Consider the following 23398-nt stretch of genomic DNA (forward strand, 5'->3'; position numbering starts at 1 on the left):
AAGAGGAAAAGATCGATGAACCTTGATGGCACCGGTGTGGTGCCTGCTAAGAGCCCTCCGATGATCAAGTTAGTCACTGGAGGCAGGGGCGGAGCCCTTGTGGGCTAACTTGGGCTGCAGCCCAGGTCCTAAAAAAAAAAAAAATTACTACTACTACTTTCTATCAACTGTAGCTTAACCTAAGTTGCCTAATCCATGGTAAATGGCCCAGCCCACTAGCCCAGCAAACCAAAACTAATCCTAAAAGAAGTGAAGAAGACCCAAGTACCTAACCATTCAAGGCAAACACAGATTCTGGAAGCAAGAAACGGAACACAGATCGCCTGGAAACTTATCCATCATGATATTTCCATATACACGCTCAGCCCAGACTCTTTATTGGGTATTTGGGTGGAATGAAACACCAGTATAGAGGATGATGTTGAAGGCTAAACAAGAACCTAAATCCCATGATTTACCCACTTGAGTGAGCCCTTACTATGTGCTCAAATTTAAATTGTACATGCATCTATATAGGTTTATATATATATGAATTTGTATATGAAATTGTGCATATTAAATGATTTAAATCTATCTTTCAAATATATATATATATATATATATATATATATATATATATATATATATGTATTAATAGTTGCATACTTTAATCTAGGATCTCAAGTACTTTATCTAGGGTTTCATGATTCAATGGCATGGAAAAAAAAAATTCATTTGCAAATGCATTTGTGTAGTTTGAAATTTGAATGCTCTGTTTTTTTTTTTTTTTAATCAAATCTAGGGTTTGTTCTTAGAAAATGGTGGATTTAGTAATTAATAATTTAATATCCAGTATTGTGCTCTTCAAATTTTTTTATAAGATTTGTCACTATCCCATCGAAATCTTATCCTGCATTAATCATCAAAAAGATCTAGCAGCTGGTTAACGCTTGGTTGGTTCTATCCTTAGGTCAAGATAAGTTTATTTTTCCCCGCCCATCAATCCTTCCCGACGACCACCCACGCTCCGGCGTTCGAACTAGGGAGATCATGATGTCTCTCAAGGTCGTCGAAAAATCACTCTTCAAGGACTTGTTGGTTTCCATCGACTGCCTCAGCTCCTCCGGCCACCGCCGCCCGTTGACCTGCCCGCTGAGGTTTGCGACGAAATGGAAATTCCGTTCATCTATTTTCGTACGGTAGAAGCTTGCTCCTTTTGGGCCAATTTTTGTATTCCCAATTTCATTGCAGCTGGGGAAGTTCCCCTCAAAGGTATGTTTCATTAGTGTTTGGTTCCCGAGAAAATTCTTTTTATCACTGTGCTGAGATAGTAGTAATATATACTATCTGTTTAGGAACGGGCATTGACTTTCAGACGTATAAAAGGAGAGAAGCAATGGACTTGCCAGTGAAGAGTATTCCGGGAATGGAGGGTATTCTATGGCGACGAGATCTGCCGGCGTTTTGCCGTGCGGACGAAGTGGATGACCCTGGTTTCTAGACCATCAGTATTGAGACCAGACGAACCACTAGAGCTCGAGCCCTAATTCTCAACTCCTTTGAAGATCTAGAAGGACCCAGTCTCAATGAAATCCGTAATCACTGTCCAAATCTCTTCTCCATCGGACCACTCTACGCCCACCTCAAACCCCGACTCGTATCGGCCAATTCATCATCCTCAACGTCGAATTCCTCCGGCAGTTTCTGGGAAGAAGACAGTAGCTGCATGACGTGGCTCGATTCACAGCCGGCCAAATCTGTGTGTAAACTATAATTATTCGTGTTAAACCATTCATCACAAATAAACATAAATCCCATAATCTTAGAACTTCATGATTTTCACATATCTATAATGCATAAATAAATACTAGTTAGATATAAATACCTTGATTCACGATATCAATTCTTGTTGAGATTAAATCTAACTTCTAGATCCTTTAATCACGAACTAATCTGCAACTCTGATCAACAGGCAAAGGTAGAAACTGGTTTCTCTCTCTTGGCCTTTTGTACACATAAAACTTTTACGTATTGTATCATTAATTGTCCATAATTGATGGAGTATATACACTTTTATAAAGGCAGAGAGAGGACCAGTTTTCCTATTAGTAACATAATTCTACTTTATATCAAAGTAAGAAATAAGAAAGGAAAACACTTCTCTAATAAGTAATTACCAAAAAGGTAATTATAAGTTGACCATAAATAAATAATATTAATTGATATCTATTTACTTACCCACCAAGTAATATGTCACATGTCCAAATCATGTGGGTCACAATTAAATAAATAATCTTACACTCTCCCACTTGGCACATATGATAACTTCTGTAGTGGTTTAGTAAAATAGTCATTATTGTGCACCATAAATCAGATTAACTTATTAAATTGGTCATCATAAATATCATGATAAATAAATTACCAATGCGAGTCATGGCGGTTATATATCCTTAAATGACACAGTCCTTTCTATGTACCACAACACTAGTAATCTATTCAACATAGTCTATAAATGAGAAGTCTCAATAATGATCTAACAATAATGTCTTTTCCAAGACTATTCCTATTACCACTTATTAAAGCAATACGTACATGTACATTAATTAATAGGAAATATCAGAAACACATTTAATCGGCGCAAAATGTCAAATATATATAAGCACTATTTAAGCAATCCACAATTAAAAAATAATCATCATTGACTACATTTAAGACCCATTTTTTCAACATGTTCCATAAATGTCTTGGATAGTAGTCCATTCATTAATGGATTGCAATCATAAATTGTGTATTTATAATTTCAATAGACATTTGTTGTTTCTAAATATCTTCTTTAATGATAAAGTATTTCAACTTTAGAATACCTATCATTTTTCATACAAGAAGATCAACAATTGCAGCATAAATTTTCAGCAATCTGAAAACGGTACCCATAACTCCAAGTCCTGAAATAAATTCTGCAACCATAAATTATAGCCTCAAAGCATGTTACAAATTAAAATTTCATAATAGACAAAGTAATCATAAATTACTTTATACTTTTTCATAATATTGTTCCTCCAACCAAATCTTCTAGAACTCTTTTAATATATGCTTTATGAGACAATTCTAAAAACAAATCAATGTGATCTATAATGAAATATTTCTATTCCTATCACATAGGATGCTTCATCCATATATTTCATTTCAAAGTTCTTAGAGATAACTTTTAGTTTCATATAATAAACTAAGATCACTACTAACAAATAAAATATCATCAATATATAGAATCAGAAATATAAACTCACTCTCACTAACCTTCTAGTATATACACTGATCAACAGTGTTTTTCTTAAAACCAAAAGAAATAATGGTATCATTAAACTTAATATACCATTGTTAGGAAGTTTGTTTAAATCCATATATTGACATCTTAAGTTTACGGACCATGAATTCTTTACCCTCTAATATGAAGTCTTCAAGTTGTTTCATATGAACTTCCTCTTATAAACTCCTATTCATAAAAATTGTATTAACATCCATTTGATATAACTCTAAATCATAATAAGCTACTAATGCCATGATATTTTAAAAGATTCCTTTTTAAATACTAGAGAGAAGATTTCTTTATAATCTCTTCATTCATGACACTAATCCATTTAGTAAAATCATTACTGTTAATGGCTTGTGAATATGTAACCGGATCCGTATATATCTTACTATATATCAAAATCAGATTCTTGCAGATATATCACATAGTCATCTGGAATAACAGATCTTCTTTCTCTTTGAGATCGTCTTAATGTTATTCCTTATGATTTTTCTGCAATCTATTCATTGGTGACAATCTCATTATAGAGTTGTTGATCATTTAATTATTCTTCGTTATTATACGGTTCAACAACTGAAGGAACAATTATTTCCTTATAAGTTATGGATAAAGATATTTGTACCCTAACTTCTGAAATGATCAAATTCTTATTTTTATCACTCCCACTGATTTCACCATTCTTAATGAATCTAACATTACCGGTTTCAATAATTATCGTACTATGTTTCGGATAGTAAAACTTGTACCCTTTAGATTACTTAATATCCACAACATTATGGGTAATGAGGAATTATTTAACGTACTCCTAACCAATTCCATAAGAGTACGATTACGCCTTACAGTTACACGCTTCTGCTGTGGCATATATAACAAAGTGTATTGAACACAAATGGCATACATTTCAAGGAGTTTAACAAACGGTTAGAGTATTAACCTGTTTCATCATACTTTACATAATATTCACCACCTCTATATGACCTTATGATTTTCACTTTCTATCTAGTTATTTTTCAACCTCATTTATATTACTTCAAGAGTACCCACTGCTTGAGATTTTTCATACAACAAATAGATATATTCATAACATGAAAAATTAACTATAAAGGCTATAAAATACTTTTCTCCTCCAAAAGATGGAACATCAGAAGGTCTACAAATAATTTCAAGAAGCTATGTACTTATTGTGGCTCATTTCTTTGTGCGTTTAATTTGTCTATCCTTAATACAATTTACACACACATCAAAATCAGTAAAGTTTAGATTCAGAAGAATCACATCCTTTACTAATTTTCCTAACATTTCACTAGATATTGACCTAGTCTTTTATGCCAAAGATAAATTTTCTATTAATTGAGTTACGCTTAATTCTAACATTATGATACAAGATCAAAAGTATTTTAATAAATAAACCATCAAATTTGAATTTACAGAAATCATCAACAATAATGCCATAACTCACAAATTATAATTTCTTAAATAAATATCATTACCAAATTTAAATGAAAAACCATTAACATAAAGTTTTTGAAATAAAATTAAATTATGGAAAATTGAATAAACATAAAAATTTTAAAACAATTTAAATAAAATCCATTGTCTAACATTAAACATAGTGTTACAATGGTTTCAACAAAACTTTTTCCCAATTATCATAAATAAGAAATTCTTATTTGAATTTGTGGTTTAGGCCATAAAAAATTCTTGCATCTATTAGAAACATAAATATTAGTACTTAAGTCAACCTATCATGTATTACAAAGAATTTCAACAAGTAATTCACAATATACAAAAGCCAAAAGCGTACTTTTCTTTTTCGAATCATTCTTTATATGTCATGTAATCTTTCAAAAAGTGTTCAATACATTAATGACACTTTTTCATTATTACATTACTTTCTTTTAGTAGATTGACCTAAATCTTTTAATTTTGGGTGTTGTTTACTTATTGCCTTTTCTGACTTATTCCCAAATTTCTTTCTAACTTCTTGAGTCGTCAGATGAACATAATGATTACCTTGGTACTTGAGTTTTGTCTTCTCATAAATTAACATAATGGTCAATTAAATCACTTTCCACTTGTCTTAATAGTGTTAATTCGAAATGACCCATACTGAATAGACAAGAAATTGAGAATAAATTGAATAAGAAAATTCCCATTCACAATCATTCATAAGGTTCTCAATTTTACAGTAACATTAGTCATCTAAAAATACGATTATACATGGTACGAGTACAACAAAAAATCCATAGTAGTTATATTAATTAATAATTTTCGTTTTAGATATTTATTTACAACACGAAAACATTCTTATAATCAAATATTCCTTAGCACTATCACTATGAGGAACAATTATTCACATAACCATAATGCTTAATCTGTTCGATCTCTCCCAAACTTTATGGAGAATCTTTTCTTCCTCACTGTTTTTATCAGTAATAACAGTAAGTTTCTCAATTTAAAATGTTAAATTAAGATTTAACACATCTAAATTTTGAACTCAACTTACTCATTTCATTATGAGAAGTTAGTCATATTGAGAATCAGAACAGATGTAGCATGTGCATTAAGGGATGTAATAAAACAAATATAATAAGATAAAATCTTAACAACAATAATACTTTGAGTTAACAACACGTATGTATAACTTAAAAATATAAATACAATGTATAACTATAGTACCCCTTTGGGTGGCAACTATAAAATACTAATAATGATGCTTACATGTATTTATATGTATACCTTTATTGGTGATGCATTATTTAATTAAATAAATAAGTTACTTTTGGATATCCTATATTTACCTAATTAAAAAAAAATACGTACAACCCTTTAATTTTTATTTAATTACTTGAAAATCAATTCCCTTTGAGGAATTATTTCTCATAATTAAATAAAATCAATATTCATGAATATCACAAAAATTATAAACATCATAATTCATGAAATATTACAATTATGTTTACTACTAAAATTAATATTCATCAACTATTATGGTTAGGCCACTTTGGTAGCTACCATCCTTTACATATATGAATATTAAATTAGATAGTAACTAATTTATGATTAATTATGTCTATTACAAAAATTAATATTCATCAATCATTATGATTGGGCCACTTTGGTAGCTACCAATCTTCACATAATATGAATATTAAATTAGACAGTAATTAATTCATCATTAAGTTATATTTACTACTAAAATTAATATTCATCGACCATTATGGTTAGGCCACTTTGGTAGTTACTAACCCACACATAATATGAATATTAAATTAACTAGTAATTAATTAATTATTAATTTACCCATTTAACATTATACACACATACTCATAATTGTCGATTAAAGTTTAAGCAACTTCGATCTCAAAAACTTAATAGTCCGAAATTTCATAGAAAATATCTTTTTATTTTATATACATCATAAAATATATTATTTTATTTTCGGACTTAAAGATCATAATTGAATCAATTTAAAATTGATTCTACAATATGTATGTATGTTTGGGTACGAAACAATAAGTTATTTACATGTCTAATTTATTAGATTAAATTTCTAAACTCACAAATTATTCTAGAAATTCAAATTCCTAAAATAAATAAATCAATACATATATTTTATGTATTCAATAACTTTAATTTTAATTTATTTTAAATTAAAGTCAGAATCTTCAAATCATTGGACAAATACTTATAACAATAATTTAAACCTCTTTAACAAAATAAATAAATACACAAATTTTATGTATTTATTAATTTTTAAATAATAATAATAATGAGTCTTTATAATCCTTTCACAACTGACTGTTTTTATAAAATAATAGCAAGACAAATGCTATTATTATTATTATTATTATTATTATTATTATTATTATTATTATTTTAAGTCAATGTTCTTTATTAGTCATGCACGAAAATTAGTAACCTAAAGCATTGAAGTTGTTTGTCTTACACATATTATGCATACGTTTGTACTATTACATATATGTAAACTATGTATTAGTAATCAACTTTCATAATTCAATTTTGGCTCAGAAATTGAGGTACCCAAACCCAAAAACCACACAGACTGATCTAAACATACGATTCTAAAAGAATGGATTGTACAATCATTTAATTTTAAATGTATACATATTATTTATGCAACTTTAATGAAAAATAATGAGTTCCTAAACCGTTAGCTCTGATACCACATGTAAACTATAATTATTCGTGTTAAACCATTCATCACAAATAAACATAAATCCCATAATCTTAGAACTTCATGATTTTCACATATCTATAATGCATAGATAAATACTAGTTAGATATAAATACCTTGATTCACGATATCAATTCTTGTTGAGATTAAATCTAACTTCTAGATCCTTTAACCACGAACTAATCTGCAACTCTGATCAACAGGCAAAGGTAAAAACTGGTTTTTCTTTCTTGGCCTTTTGTACACATAAAACTTTTACGTATTGTATCATTAATTGTCCATAATTGATGGAGTATATGCACTTTTATAAAGGCAGAGAGAGGACCAGTTTTCCTATTAGTAACATAATTCCACTTTCCATTAAAGTAAGAAATAAGAAAGGAAAACACTTCTCTAATAAGTAATTACCAAAAAGGTAATTATAAGTTGACCATAAATAAATAATATTAATTGATATCTATTTACTTACCCACCAAGTAATATGTCACATGTCTAAATCATGTGGGTCACAATTAAATAAATAATCTTACACTGTGATCTACGTGAGCTTCGGGAGCATCACGATCATGACAAGGGATGAGCTATTGGAGTTCTGGTATGGTCTGGTGAATAGTGGGCAGCGGTTCTTGTGGGTCATGCGTCCGGACTCCATCACCGGAAAAGATGGGGCGCATCAGATTCCGGTGGAATTAGAAGAGGGCGGGAGAAAGAGGGTACATGGTGGGTTGGGCCCCACAATTAGAAGTGTTGGGCCACCCAGCAGTTTTTGGGTTTTTGACCCATAGTGGATGGAACTCCACTTTAGAGGGTATAGTTGCTGGAAAGCCCATGATTTGCGGATCAGACGATTAATAGTAGGTTTGTGAGTGAGGTTTAGAAGGTTGGTTTGGATAGGAAAGATACTTGTGATAGGGTCATAGTTGAGAAGATGGTCAAAGATCTGATGGAGGAGAGAAAGGATGAGTTTGATCAACGGTCTAATCAAATGGCCAAATTGGCAGAACAAGCTGTGAGCGAAGGTGGGACATCTTACAATAACCTGAATTGACTTCATAAATTGGTTTTTGACCGAGTTGGTAAGGAACAACCGAGAACGCTCGTGTCCCAGGTTCGAACTTATGCATCATCATTATAACCCTCGACTGAAAGGTGTGGGGTCGTCGACAGCATCCCCAGTTTGTAGTCTGAGGTGAGTCCTGAAAAGGCTCTGTCCAAGTGAGTTCCGGTGCCAGCCAAAAAAAAAAAATTGCAATATGATTTTATTATTTAAAAAAAAAATGAATTCAATACATTTCTTATGTACCTGTTGCTATATTGGATTTAAATTAAACTCCGAATCAACATATATTGATTGTCTATGTTTGTCTATGTTGTTGCTCGCAAATACCACTGTTTCTTTATTTTGGATCTTTCAAATCATTTCTGAAGGATATCCACACCTTTTATTTTATGTTATTTTATTTTATTTTATTTTTTTGTCCTTTCTATTAACATTCGATAAAAAAAAATTCATTATCTTCCAAAATTCTTTTTTTCTGAAGGAGTATCACTTATCTTCTAAAAGTATTTGAGTGATGGGTCAATTTTGAAACGAGCCAACTAGGAACAAAATAAAAAATTAAAAAGTGGATTTAGTAGTGGAAAAAACAATTATTAAAAATTAATATATAAATAAATATCCTTCATTAGAATCTTATTTCACTGTGAAAAATACTAGAGTGAGATCCAAATGACATTTAAAAAGTAGGAACTTTTTAGTTTTTTAACATGTATCAGTCTCACTAAGCCGTAGATGGTTTTAGAAAAATAGATTTAGGCACCATGATAGATTCTAAAAACTAATAAAACCTGCCATGGATAGAATTTAACTCTCCCTCTCTCTCTCTTAATATATGCATTTTTATGCACTTTTCCTCTCTTCACATTTATTTTTTTAAAATTATTTTTTTATTTTTTGGTATTTAGTTGTCGTAAAATATTTACGAAGAAAAAAATTATTAAAATTTAAAAAAAATACCTTACTCATCAATTTTTGGCAAGTTATTTTACACGTCCAGCCTAGGAGACTCGACCTTAACTTCGACCGAAACTTTTATCTAACACTGAAAAATAAAATTAAAAAATATATTTTACCTGAAAAAAAAAAATTCTACATAAAATATTTTATCCCAAAATAAACAGAGCATTATTGCATGACAAAAATGCATGATATATTTATTTAAAAGACCATTAAAATCACATTGGTATTGATGGGCAATAGTTGGTACCATCTGAAACGTATATCGAGCTTGCATGCTTGCCCATCAATGATCTTAATGTTTCACTGTAGGCTTAACAAATGAGTTTGAATATTATATTATTCATTTATAATTAATCTCGTTTAATTGTAGAAGATCATAAATAGGAGAAATTTTTTTATTTTGCTGGTTATATTAGTGATGTGGTATGACTAATTGATTAGATAGTGATACGTTGTGATAGAGATCACTAAAACAAAATACTTTTACTTAAAACTTGTTTGGTATGCATTTTGTTTTAAGCGTTTTGTTTTTGGCTAAAACAGAAACAGTGTTTTTGCTTTAGAGTGTTTTGGAAAAAAATCACAAGCACGTTTGGGAACGATGTTTTGCTTTGAAAATGTCGGAAACAAAAACATGCAAAACATGTTTGGTAGGTCTTGCGTTTCAAGAATTTAGAAACATGTTTGGTAGGTCATGCGTTTCAAGAATTTTGAAAACAAAATATGTTTGGTCACTACAATTGTTACTAAAAAAAAAAAAACAGAAACAAAAAAACATGTTTGGTTATCATTGTTTTTAATTTGTTTTTATAAATTTTAAGTATATTTATATATTTATTTCTATATAAATAGTCATCATATTTTTAATCGATGTGGAGAAATTTGAACACACAAACATATATATATATATATATATATATATATATATATATATAAATTTTTGCAATAACCTATTTATAAGTTGTTTGTAATAACCTGCTTCAATTTTGTTATCCTATTACATGTATAGTCTAACACAACATTAAAAATAAAAACAAAACCCAACTGCAAGCATAAGTGAAATAGAGGATATACCATTTACAAGTGCTTAAATATTCAACCAACAAATTTATTAAACTTGCAAGTCATTTACTGTTTTTTTTAACCTTCTTAAAGTGATGAAATACAAGAATTAATACAGGTTGAAATATGCAAAGACAGCGTTTGAAACACTAATTTGCAACCACATGTTTTACAATTATACCAAGGTAATAACATCAATGTTATGAGGGTAAATAATAACCACCTGTTCTAATATATATACTAACAATAAAGCTCTCAAGGTAAATAATCACTTACAGACACTGTGGAGAGAGCAAAATGCATAATTTTAGTGAGTTATACAAATGAATATTACAAGGATAATACAATTGAGTAGTGAAAATACATAATGCAGAATGCCATTTTTGAAGATTACAAAGATGATACAAGTAAGCTAGCCTCATTGTTTAAAAGGATGACACTAGAAATACAGAATGAAGATTACAAAGATGATACAGCTGAGCAGAATCCAGAATGCCATTTATGAGTTGTTTAGCTATGGAAATACAAGGATGAAAAACTTGAGATAACATCAACCAAAATGCATCATCTATCTTTAGAAACTTGCAGTATGGAATCTTTCTCAGTGTTTTGAAAAGATGACCGCAAAATGAATTTGATCATAGTAGTCCCATTACACAACAGCAACCATATGCAAAAGAGGAGCACAACAACATTACCCAATTGTCCACATAAAGTTATGATTAAGCATGATAAATGCCACCATTTTGTAATATTCTTTTCCATTTTCACTGGTTATGAAGCATTTGAAAATTGCCATTAAATATTTGTGATTCACATATAATTTGAACAAGCATAAATAATTAATGAATAAAATCACAATGTGAGAGGTGAAATGATGAAACTAATGAGAAGATATTCCCCAAGTAGATTAAAAGATCGAACAAGAAAATCCCCATAAGGCAACCTTAGAACCAAGAGATAATCTGATTAACTGTCCCTTGAATTTGGATGGCCACAGTCACAATTTACATGGCATTCAAACAGGCCCTCAATTTGTTTCCATTAGTACGTAGTGTCGTCCCTTTATTACCTTGGCCATGTGGTCCATGCCATGATTCCTAATCTTACACCTCTTTTGTTGGATCTTTTATCTGTTCTTAATAATAATAAAATTTCAAAAGGAACAAGTTTCTTAATCTACCTCAATTACTCTTCAAACCTGCTAATAGAGCCATTCGATAGCACCCAAAAGTGGTGAATTATCCCACTATATCTACCTCGATTACACTACACAATTCATATAAATAATTTCCAAATTAGCAAGAAACTTAAGTATTAATGCTTCTATATTTCTCATTTTGTCTAATGTCTTCAAACTAAGATCAAGAGAATTGTCAGACTTTAAATCACTCTCAAGACCTGAAATTCTTAAATAAGAATGGAACCATGGAGTTTCTGGTAGAAACAACATTAAATCTATTTTGTAGCAAAGATAACACTATTTTGACTTCTATATAACAAATTTTCAGTATAATAATTTTTGATATGAAAGGCAACCGAATAACAATGACACTATGAGAATTATCTTTAAGCATGCTTCACTTAAGAAATTCAATTACACCTTGAAATAAACTTTTAGGGAAGCTCTTCACATTATATGTTTTTATGTAATTTGTATTATACCTGTACATTTTCTTTGCTGTTTAATACATTAAATACCATTGTTATCTATTAATTACCAAACTCATCTACAACTCTTTCCAATTTTCCAATAATGGGTATATACTAGCAGATTTAACAACTGATGTGTAAGCATTCTATATCATATTCTATCTTCTAATTCTTCTAACTTCGCTCTCACATCAATTTTTATCCAACTAAGTTATTGAGTCCATTAACATTAAAAATGTAAATATAAACACACCACTAAGTCTTAAGCTCAAGTTGTATCTCCTCATCCTTCCCATGTGGAGGTTAAGGGTTTGAGTTGTGACGTTTCTGATTTTCGTCGTTTTTCTTTTTCTCGGAAAAAAAAAAAAAAAAAAAATTTGTTGCCGCAAGGGCATTTTCGTCTTTTCACGTTTTTGCGTATGGGATTGTGGTTGGGTCCAATTGCATATTGTACATTTTTATTTATGTGGATCAAGTGGTATTTGTATGTGGTGCATTAATGTGTATGAGGTGTAAAATGGAGACATAAAGAAAAAGAGATAATAAAAGAAAATTTTGTGGGGCCCGCCACTAATCCTACATGTGGCTAGAGACCATTTTTTTTAGTCTCTCATTTCTCTCCTCCTGTCCATTTCTCTCTCCTTCTCATTTCCTCTTCATTTTCTTCTCTTTTGGCTTCAAATTTTGATCTTTGATTTCTCACTCCACACTTAGTGATTTTGAGTGCCGTTTGAGACGAAACGGAGAGCACAGCGAGCTCTACGCATTGATATCAACAATTTCAGCTTTGAGCCTCCCCTTGGCCTTCGAAAATTTGAACCCATTTTAAGGGTTTTACTCTAAATCAAGGTAGGGGCCCTTAATCCACAATTTTCTTGCTCCTATGTGAATTACATCTTCTAAATTGTTGCAAGACATGCTTATTTGCGCTAGTTGTAGTTTAAAAGTAGTTAGAACATGTGTATGTGGGTATGTGAGAGCTTGTAATTAATGTTTTATATGGAAACTTTGCCTATGTGATGATTTATATAGGTTCGTTATGCTAAATGTATTGTTGTATAAGAGCATGTTAAAATTTCTTGAGAATTTCTTGTGAAATTATGCCTTGCTTACTCGAATTGAGTTAGTTGTGTAATGATGAGTATATTGGCATGACATAAATGCATCTATGCATTTACATTGGGTAAGAAATGGGAAAAATTGATTTTGAAATGAAAATAGGGAGTTTTGGGAAAGTATATTGATGAAAGTGTTTTGATAAAATCCGGTCGCTGCGGAGTCACCAACGAGCCGGTAGGTTAATGTAACCTAGAGGGAACTAGGGAGATTACCCTAGCGTGGTTGAGCTATCTGGGCCCCATAATGACGCTACGGAGTCACCAAACGTCAGGGACAGTAGCCAATCCTTCTCTCGGCGCTGCCGAGTCACCAAAAGGGGTTACAATAAACAATTTGGAAAGTGATGGATGAACGGTTTTGAAAATGGGGAGTGACATTGACATGCATTACATTCCATTGCATTATATTGTTAATGTTGAGCTTGGATATGATGTTATATTTTCCCGACTTTGTATGACCCCGATTCCTATCGCTCTATTCTTTGCTTGGATTCACGGGGACATAAGAGACATGTCTTAAGTGTCACCTACTGAGCATATTGCTCACCCCATCATATTCTACATTTTTCAGGTCATGGAAAAGAAGTAGCCGACGATAATCCAACTAAGCCTTAGCTTGGAGTAGAGAAATGCCCTTTTTCATATCTTTTGTAAATGAACCTAATTTTGTAAAATATTAACTCAATATGTATTATTTTGTAATGTGTGATGTATTGAGGTTCATTGTGTATATGGTTATTTGAGAGAATGTAATTAAGTTTTACTCACTCAAAATTAGTTTGCATATTTTAAGTAACATGTGGTAAATTACGTTAACAACGTGATTGTTATTATTGCAATTTAGTATTGAAATGTATTTAAAATTACACGTAAGTGTAGTGGCGTGGGTGGTTGAATTACCAATGTTGGTGTATTTGGGTTATCACTAGATAGTGGGAAAAGAAGTGAGAGTTTCCAGAACCGGTCGACGTGTGGCTTCCCATACGTCGACCGGTATCATGGCCCAAACCAGTCGACGTATGGCTTCCTATACGTCGACCGGTATCCATTGTAACACACGTTCCAAACCAATCGATGTATGGCTTCCCATACGTCGACCGGTATCTCGGCAGTGGGTATTTTCACTGTTCATAACCCAAACTAGTCGACGTATAGTGTACATACGTCGACTGGTTTCTGCCTTTTAATTAAACTAAATTTTAGTTTCCCAAATTACACTTTGGCACCCAATAAATGTTACATGTATTTATTTTATGGCCCAATAAAGTGCAATAATTATATTTTAACCACCGAAAGGACTATATTGCCCTGAATTTCATTTTATTTATATTGTGCCCAAGTTAATGACCATTATACCTTTTTGATAAGCGCTGAATACTGTATATTCAAGCGCCCTAAATTACATTAACAAAGTCCATTAATTGATTATTTTATGTAGATTAACTCCATTTGCATGTTTTTGTACATTTTCAGGTTAAAGTGCAAAAAGGAAGCAAAAATGATGCCTTGTGGAATTTTGAACAAAAAAGGTGCCAATTCTGAATTTCTGGCAGCAGTAGAACCTGACTTTTGTCGCCATTTTCGACCTAGCAAACTCAAGAACTGAACTTCCATCATAACATGAAAGATTTATAGCTCTGAATTAGCTTTCCAAATCTTCAAGCGGTTCATCATTCGGAGTTCGGAGCAGAGAGTTATGATCTTCTTAACAGAGGTGCGCAGAACTGCCTGGCAGCACTGAAGTACTGCCTTTCTCCCCATTTTCGACCAACCAGACTTGAGAATTGGGTCTTCATCAAAACATGAAGTTTTTAAAGCACTGAATTAGCTCTCCAAATCTTCAAACAGATCATCATTCAGAGTTTGGGGCACAAAGTTATATCAGTTTTACCAAAGTAGGTCAGTGCTGAGCAAGAAGAGCATGTTGCACATTACACTAATTTAGAGTGCTCGAGACCACTCTTCGAGTGCTCAAAAATCAGGCAGATTGCACTCAAAAATGGCTCAATTTCAGCCACTTGCACATTGGTTTCCTCAATGCCATCTTCCTTCTTTATGAAGTGGTTGGAGGTGTTCCTTGGAGGAGAGAGAGCCTTGACTTGAGCTTGATAAGAGAGAGGAAGGACCACACAAAACATTATCATATATTCTACAAGATTAGAAGAGAGAGAAGAGAGCAAAAGAGGTGTGTTCTTCAAGCTCCAAGAAGGTTGCACGAAAATGGCCATGAAGATGGAGTTTCTTCCTTCTTCTAGCTTAGCAATGGGTAACTAACTCTTTCTCTAGGGAGGTGATGAAGTCCCTCCCTTGTAAGCATGTCCTAGGGTAGTCTATATTGGGGGATTGCAATGTATATTTATGGTATTTTTTCATAGGTAAGAGCACTTCATTTGGTGTAATGAATGTTTATATATGTATGGATGATTTCTTCAAGCTCATTATCTTATGTTAGGTGATGTCTTGTATTAATCTTTTTGCTTGAGTTTACATGGTGAGAATGGAAACAAGGTTATGAAATGATTTAATGGCATGTTGATAGGTGACTTTGATAGACCATTGCTTAGGAAATCCTTTGATGGTGTATGCTTAATTTCTAGCTCCATGTGCTTCATCATTTTGTCAAGAATTTGATAGTCTTTCATTTAAGTAAACGTGTATAAGCTACACCTTAGTTAGGTAGTCTAAACATGTTTACCCTTTTGATGGATTATACTTGTTTGAGACCTAATGTACCTCTTGATTACTTACATGGCAACTATGTGTTGCTATGTAGTTCTTGACCATCATATGTTGTTTTTCCCCTAATTTAGGTCTAATCTAGCATGTGTATAGGGATGGAGGTGGATTCACTTCCTTAGTCTTCTTTACTCGTCTTTCATCTCTTAAATTCTTGCAAGTTTTTCATTAATGCATATTTCAATTCATAGTATAAGTGACAAACAATTAACAACTCTTTATTACACCTCATCATCCCAAGAATGATTCTAGACATTTAGGTTGCTTTAGACTAGCGCAGTCCCAGTGGTTCGACTTACCCGACCAATAGCCCTATTTTACCATGATTCGTGCTATTGCGAAGGTTGATGTATGATTGACCAACCGATTAATTTTTGGCGCCGTTGCCGGGGACTTGCATACGGTTTAGCGACCAAAGTTCTAGGGTTAATTTTATTTTGATTATTAATATCGTGTTTTGTGAATATTCCTTGTGTGTTTTAATCATCTTTTTGTTGCAAGTGAGATTCTAGAAACTCAAGGCTTGCCGAGGGAAAATTGAGAAAATTGTAAGTCTAGAGGACTTCCGGTAAGTTTTTCAAGGTTCTAGTCTTTCAAATTGTGAATATCTTGCATGTGTTTAACTTAGTGTTATTTAGCTTGTGAAGCCCTTGTCGAGGCTATTATTTTGTTTTAATTTCGTGTACAAGCATCGGTCCTTGTCGTGGCCATTTATTTTTGTCTTGATAATTGAGGAGAAAGGGAACATCGTATGTGGAGTATTGATGATGAATTGTGTTGTTGAATATATGCTTTGTTATTGATGTTTGGCCGTAGGTCACTCTCTCTACCCACACTTGACTCGCCTATTGATATAAATTCACTTGAAAGAACTCTTAGATGGAACCTTAGGGAACCCACTCTTACAAGGGATCTTGAAACTGAATTTAATACAATGGGGGACAACGTAGGAAATCCGGGGAATGAAAGGGCTGAAATTCCTAATGTAGAACCAATGACTCTTAGAGATTATTTCATCCCTACCACCTATGCTTCTCCTTCTTGCATAGTAATGCCAAACATCGATGCAGCTCAATATGAGATCAAATCAAGCACCATCCAAATGCTTCCATCATTTCATGGCTTTGATAACAAAGATCCATATAAGTATCTTGATGAGTTCCTTAAAATCTGTTCGACCATCCGGTTGAGAGGTTTTCCGGACAATGCACTCCATCTCCATCTTTTCCCATTCTCCCTAAAGGATAGGGTAAAATATTGGTTGAACTCCCTCGCTCCCAATTCCGTTACTCTTGGGCTCAATTGCAACAAGAATTCCTTAAGAAGTATTATCCGGTGAGTAAAACCAACCAAATGAGGCGTTCCATTCTAAGCTTTTCTCAAGTTGATGGAGAACAACTCCATGAGACTTGGGAAAGGCTACAAGATCTTCTTCGAAAATGTCCTCATCATTTGATCCCAAAATGGCAATTAGTGCAAGCTTTCTATGCCGGCTTGACCGAAACCCATAGATTCATGGTTGATTCTTCTTGTGGTGGGATGTTTATGTCCAAGAATGCGGATGAGGCTTGGACCCTACTTGAGAATTTAAGCGAAAATTCACTTCAACATAATTCTCGTAGGGCTCCGACCGCAACCACTGCAAAGAACACCAACCCTTGTCAACCAAAATCAATAAGGGAGGAATCATCTCAAGTGGATGCCATCGCTCATAAATTCTACCAATTGATGGCACCACATCTTCCTCCTTCATTGTCTCAAAATTCGGCAAGTTCAGTTTGTGCTTTATGTACTAGTCCATTCCATCTCTCGGAAGATTGCCCCACACCGGAGAAATTTCCCAATCCCAACCAAGAGCAAGCTAATGCCATGTTCTCGTGGCCCGGGAACAATCCATATTCCAACACCTACAATCCGGGTTGGCGAGATCATCCGAATTTCTCGTGGCGGCAACAAGCCCCACAAAATTCCCAATTCCAAAACCAAGGGCGGCAAAATCAGTCCTCTTCTCAATATCAAGGTAGACCTTTCCAAGCCTCTTCAAGCTACCGTCCTCCTTACAATCCAAATGTCTCCAATCAACCTCCTGTGTGTCCAACTGACGAGATAGTAGCTGCAAACAAGCAAATGATGGAATCATTAAATAGCAAATAATGGATGCCAACAAGCAACTCTTGACATCCTTGCAGCCTACTCTCCAAATGGTTCACTCTTATACTCAATCCATAGCTAATCTCGAAAATCAAGTGGGCCAAATAGCTAACTCGGTGAATCAATTGCTTCAAAAGAACAAGGGCAAGCTTCCCTCTCAACCTTTTGAAAATCCTAGAGGAATGCATGTGATTGACGAAACCCCTCATCCGAGTAGGCCGACTCATGAACAAGTTCAAGCTATCATCACCCTTCGGAGTGGTAGAGTGGTTGACAACAAGGTCGATGGAGACAAAAGTGAGGAAGTTTCTCCTTTGAAAAATCCAAATCCAAGCTCTTCTAATCCAAATTCAAGCTCTTCTAATCCAAATTCTTATCCAAATACCATTCACGAAAATCCCACACATGTCACCCAAAATGTGGAAACTACTTATGAGCCAAAAGCTCCGTTTCCTCAACGTCTTCAAGAGTCGACACATTTTGGGAACAAGAATTGTAAAATTCAAGACATGTGGGAAGTTTTCAAGCAAGTGAAGATTAACTTGCCCCTCTTGGATGCTATCAAGCAAATCCCTCCCTATGCAAAATTTCTCAAAGATTTGTGCACTTAAAAGCGCACTTCTAAAAATCATTTGCCAAAAAAAGTGAGGTTGACTGAAAATGTTAGTGCTATCATTCAGCACAGCACTCCTCCGAAGTATAAGGATCCGGGTGCCCCTACAATCTCTTGCGTCATTGGTGACAGCAAAATCGAGAGGGCCCTCCTTGACTTAGGAACAAGTGTGAATTTAATTCCATATTCAGTCTACCTACAACTTGGTTTGGGAGATCTTAAGCCGACTTCTGTGGTTTTGCAACTTGCCGATAGATCGGTCAAGCATCCACGAGGTATTCTCGAGGACGTTATCATCAAAGTGGACAAATTCTACTTCCCGGTAGATTTTGTGGTTCTTGTTACGGAATCGGTCCATGACCCAAAAAAGCACATTCCCGTGATCCTTGGTAGGCCATTTTTAGCCACGGCTAATGCATCAATTAATTGCCGAACCGGGGTGATGGACATTGCTTTTGGAAACATGCAAGTCAAACTCCACATCTTTCATACAACTCAACATCCCTCCAATGAGGATGATTGTTTTCTTGTGGATGTCATTGATGAAGTGGTCGAAGAATCTCTCCCCTTCATTCTAAGCAAAGATCCTCTTGAAACTTGCATGTCCCATTTTGACTTCTCAAACTTTGATGTTGATCAAGCCATTCAAGAAGTCAATTCCTTGCTTGATATTAATGCTGTCATGGATGTACCTCCTTGGAAAATTCCAAAAGAACCACTTCCCCAACTTTCCACCACTCCTCCGGTCCCATCATTGCTATCTCCGACACAACTTGAGCTTAAGCCGCTCCCGACCCATCTCAAGTATGTGTTCCTTGGTCCAAAGCAAACCCTTCCGGTCATCATTGCCTCAGACCTTCAAAAAGACCACGAGACCAACCTTTTAGCAGTGCTCCAAGAGCATAAAGAAGCTATTGGTTGGACAGTGGAAGATTTGAAAGGAATTGACCCCTCCATTTGTATGCACTGCATTCATATGGAGGATGACGCAAAGCCTACTAGAGAGGTCCAGTGCCGGTTAAATCCGAATATGAAGGAAGTGGTCGTGAAAGAGGTGATCAAATTGCTAGATGCGGGAATCATCTACCCTATCTCTGATAGCAAGTGGGTGAGCCCCACACAAGTTGTCCTCAAGAAATTCGGTCTCACCGTTGTTGCAAATTCAGCGGGTGAGCTCGTGCCACAACGAACCACCACCGGGTGGCGTGTGTGCATGGACTACCAGAAACTCAATTCATCAACTAGGAAGGATCATTTCCCACTCCCATTTATTGATCAAATCCTAGAAAGGTTAGCTGACTAAAGCTTCTATTGCTTTCTTGATGGTTATTCCGGCTATAACCAAGTGGCAATCGCCCCCCAAGATCAAGAGAAAACAACATTCACATGTCCCTTTGGTACTTTTGCCTATCGACGCATGCTTTTTGGTCTATGTAATGCACCGGCAACGTTCCAAAGGTGCATGGACGATTTTTCCGTATTTGGCTCCTCCTTTGACTCGTGTCTCAAAAATTTATCTCTTGTGCTCCAAAGATGCAAAGAGACGAATCTCATTCTAAGTTGGGAGAAAAGCCACTTCATGGTCTAAGAAGGCATTGTTTTAGGACATGTCATTTCTAAGCGGGGAATCGAGGTAGACAAGGCAAAAGTTGAGTTAATCTCTAATCTTCCTCCTCCGAATTCAGTCCGTCAAATTCGTTCTTTTCTTGGCCATGCCGGATTCTATCGTCGCTTCATCAAAGATTTTAGCAAAATCTCACGGCCCTTGTGTAATCTCTTAGCCAAGGATGTTCCATTCAATTTTGATGACGCTTGCATGGAAGCTTTCATCAAACTTCGCACTCTCCTCTCATCCGCCCCAATCATGAAACCCCCCAATTGGTCTCTTCCCTTTGAGATCATGTGTGATGCATTCGACTATGCATTAGGGGCGGTTTTGGGTCAACGTGTGGATAAACTTCCGTATGTCATTTATTATGCTAGCAAAACTCTCTGCGATGCCCAATTGAACTACACCACCACTGAAAAAGAATTGCTAGCTGTGGTGTACGTCTTGGATAAATTTCACTCTTATCTTCTTGGCTCCAAGGTCATCGTCTTTTCGGATCATGCCGCTCTTAGGCATTTGTTAGTGAAAAAAGAGACAAAACCCCATTTAATTCGATGGATCCTCTTACTTCAAGAGTTTGACATTGAAATCCGGGACAAAAAAGGGACTGACAATGTTGTCGCCGATCATCTCTCTCGCTTACTTATTGAGAAATCTTTAGAATTCGCAGCCATCCGTGATTCCTTTCCGGATGAGCAACTTCTTCAAGTTTCACATTCTACTCTTCCATGGTTTGCGGATATTGTCAATTATCTTGCGGTTGGCAAAATTCCAGCTCATTGGTCCAAACAAGAGAGGGACCGGTTTTTCTCCCAAGTCAAGCATTTCTTTTGGGAAGATCCGGAACTATTCAAGTATTGCCCGGACCAAATCATCCGGCGATGCATTCTTGAAACCGAGGCCACAAGCATTCTAAATTTTTGCCATACTCTTGCTTGTGGAGGCCATTTTAGTGCCAAAAAGACCGCTAACAAATTTCTTTAAAGCGGATTCTTTTGGCCTATGATCGGTTGATCAACTATACATCAACCTTTGCAATAGCACGAATCATTGTAAAATAGGGCTATTGGTCGGGTAAGTCGAACCACTGGGACTGCACTAGTCTAAGGCAACCTAAGTGTCTAGAGTCATTCTTAGGATGATGAAGGGGTGTTCATAGAGGTTTTGTTTGTTGTCACTTAAATTAGGAATTCAAAGTGCATAAAACACTAATTTGCAAGGAATTTAGGATGAAAAGATTAAGAAGAGGAGACTAGGGAAGTGAATCCGCCTCCATCCCTATACATATGCTAGATTAGACCTAAATTGGGAAAAAAACAACATATGATGGTCAAGACTTACATAGCAACACATGGTTGCCATATAAGTAATCAAGAGGTACATTAGGTCTCAAACAAGTATAATCCATCAAAAGATAAGCATGCTTAGACTACCTAACTAAGGTGTAGCTTATACACATTTACTTAAATGAGAGACTATCAAGTTCTTGACAAAATGATAAAGCACATGGAGTTAGAGATTAAGTATACACCATCAAAGGATTTCCTAAGCAATGGTCTATCAAAGTCACCTATCAACATGCCATGAAACCATTTCATAACCTTGCTTCCACTCTCACCATGAAAAACTCAAGCAATATGATTACTCTAAGACATCATCTAAGACAAGATAATCAACTTAAAGAAATCATCCATACATGTATCAACATTCATTACAACAAATGAGGTGCTCTTGGTTAAGAAAAGACCATAAAATATATATAGCAAATCCCCAAAATAGACTATCCTAGGACATGCTTACAAGGGAGGGACTTCATCACCTCCCTAGAGAAAGAGTTAGTTACCCATTGCTAAGCTAGAAGAAGGAAGAAGCTCCATCCAAGACTCCATTTTCGTGCTCCTACTGTAGCACTCAAGAACACCCTCCTCCTTGCTCTCTTCTCTCTCCTCTAATCTTGTAGAAAATGTAGGATAGCCAATGTGTGGCCTTTGGTAGCTTTTTATTCTCCAACAAAACCCTCTCTCTCCTCCAAGGAACACCTCCAACCACTTCATAAAGAAGGAAGATGGCATTGAGGAAACCAATGTGCAAGTGGCTGAAATTGTGCCATTTCCGAGTGCAATCTGCCTAATTTTTGAGCACTCGAAAAGTGGTCTTGAGCACTCTAAATTAGTGCAATGTGCAACATGCTCTTCTTGCTCAGCGCTGACCTACTTTGGTAAAACTGCTATAACTTTGTGCCCTGAACTCTGAATGATGATCTGTTTGAAGATTTGGAGAGCTGATTCAGTGCTTTAAAAACTTCATGTTTTGATGAAGACCCAATTCTCAAGTTTGGTTGGTCGAAAATGGGGAGAAAGGCAGTACTTCAGTGCTGCCAGACAGTTCTGCGCACCTCTGTTACAAAGATCATAACTCTCTGCTCCGAACTCCGAATGATGAACCACTTGAAGATTTGGAAAGCTGATTCAGAGATCTAAATCTTTCAGGTTATGATGGAAGTCTAGTTCTTGAGTTTTCTAGGTCGAAAATGGCGACAAAAGTCAGGATCACTGCTGCCAGAAATTCAGAAATGGCATCCTTTTTGTTCAAAATTCCACAAGGCATCATTTTTGCTTCCTTTTTGCACTTTAACCTGAAAATTCATAAAAACATGCAAATGGAGTTAATCTACATAAAATAATTAATAACTGGACTTTGTTAATGTAATTTAGGGTGCTTGAATATACAGTATTCAACACTTATCACACCCCCAAACTTACATTTTCCTAGTCCCTTAGCAAAACCAAAATGCAAAGCTCAATGGAAAGAAAACATGGGAATGCTATTACAAAAATATTTACCATGGCAAAGATAAACATAAACATAGCTCAAATACAACTTGAAACAGAAAAAGAGCTGGAGACGGGATCATTGGGAAGACTACCTTGCATATATGAAGCATTGATA

General features: G+C 34.7%; 1 pseudogene; it reads left to right on the plus strand.

Annotated features, from left to right (window-relative positions):
* The first annotated feature begins 708 nt into the window (after positions 1-708).
* LOC132268514 (7-deoxyloganetic acid glucosyltransferase-like) lies at positions 709-9049 on the plus strand (annotated as a pseudogene).
* The last annotated feature ends 14349 nt before the right edge of the window (positions 9050-23398 follow it).

This window comes from Cornus florida, unplaced genomic scaffold (assembly GCF_030987335.1).
Source record: "Cornus florida cultivar Cherokee Brave unplaced genomic scaffold, ASM3098733v1 CherokeeBrave_3.0.0_Hap2_Chr08, whole genome shotgun sequence".
In the NCBI taxonomy this organism is placed as follows: Eukaryota; Viridiplantae; Streptophyta; class Magnoliopsida; order Cornales; family Cornaceae; genus Cornus; species Cornus florida.